Source organism: Triticum aestivum, unplaced genomic scaffold (genome assembly GCF_018294505.1).
Source record: "Triticum aestivum cultivar Chinese Spring unplaced genomic scaffold, IWGSC CS RefSeq v2.1 scaffold94021, whole genome shotgun sequence".
NCBI classification, from domain to species: Eukaryota; Viridiplantae; Streptophyta; class Magnoliopsida; order Poales; family Poaceae; genus Triticum; species Triticum aestivum.
Genome location: NW_025305964.1, coordinates 1 through 763, shown reverse-complemented (window position 1 = coordinate 763; position 763 = coordinate 1). Strand labels below are relative to the sequence as shown.

The 763-nt window shown below is 50.2% G+C and overlaps 2 non-coding genes across 2 annotated transcripts; both read right to left on the bottom strand.

Annotated features, from left to right (window-relative positions):
* Positions 1-193: 193 nt before the first annotated feature.
* On the bottom strand, positions 194-311 carry LOC123179553 (5S ribosomal RNA). The gene has a single exon (XR_006490450.1). It is a non-coding gene; the product is annotated as a 5S ribosomal RNA (ribosomal RNA).
* Positions 312-612: 301 nt separating this feature from the next.
* Positions 613-731, bottom strand: LOC123179552 (5S ribosomal RNA). The gene has a single exon (XR_006490449.1). It is a non-coding gene; the product is annotated as a 5S ribosomal RNA (ribosomal RNA).
* Positions 732-763: the final 32 nt, after the last annotated feature.

Below are 763 nucleotides of genomic sequence, written 5' to 3'. Positions count from 1 at the left end.
ACCACGGTTCAACTGCACCAGTGCCTATTTACCATGGTTTCGACCCCTTTCAGAACACGCTTGCCGCCGCTAGACGCGTGAATGATGAGCAGTGAGCTAAAACTTACCGTAAACGTGCAAAATAATAAAACGTGCTAAACATACGTCGCGCTCGTGCGTTTTGTTTTGCACGCGGTGCAAAAAAATTAAAATTGGAATGCAACACGAGGACTTCCCAGGAGGTCACCCATCCTAGTACTACTCTCGCCAAGCACGCTTAACTTCGGAGTTCTGATGGGATCCGGTGCTTTAGTGCTGGTATGATCGCATCCGACATGTTACCCCCGTCTTCGTCCCTTATGCTTGCCCCTCCCAGCTCCACTACACACACGATTGCACATTCCTTTGGCCGCTCCCGCTCAACTACGGAGACGAGTTTTACCACGGTTCAACTGCACCAGTGCCTATTTACCATGGTTTCGACCCCTTTCAGAACACGCTTGCCGCCGCTAGACGCGTGAATGATGAGCAGCGAGCTAAAACTTACCGTAAACGTGCGAAATAATAAAACGTGCTAAACATACGTCGCGCTTGTGCGTTTTGTTTTGCACGCGGTGCAAAAAAATTAAAAAGGGAATGCAACACGAGGACTTCCCAGGAGGTCACCCATCCTAGTACTACTCTCGCCCAAGCACGCTTAACTTCGGCGTTCTGATGGGATCCGGTGCTTTAGTGCTGGTATGATCGCATCCGACATGTTACCCCCGTCTTCGTCCCTTATGCT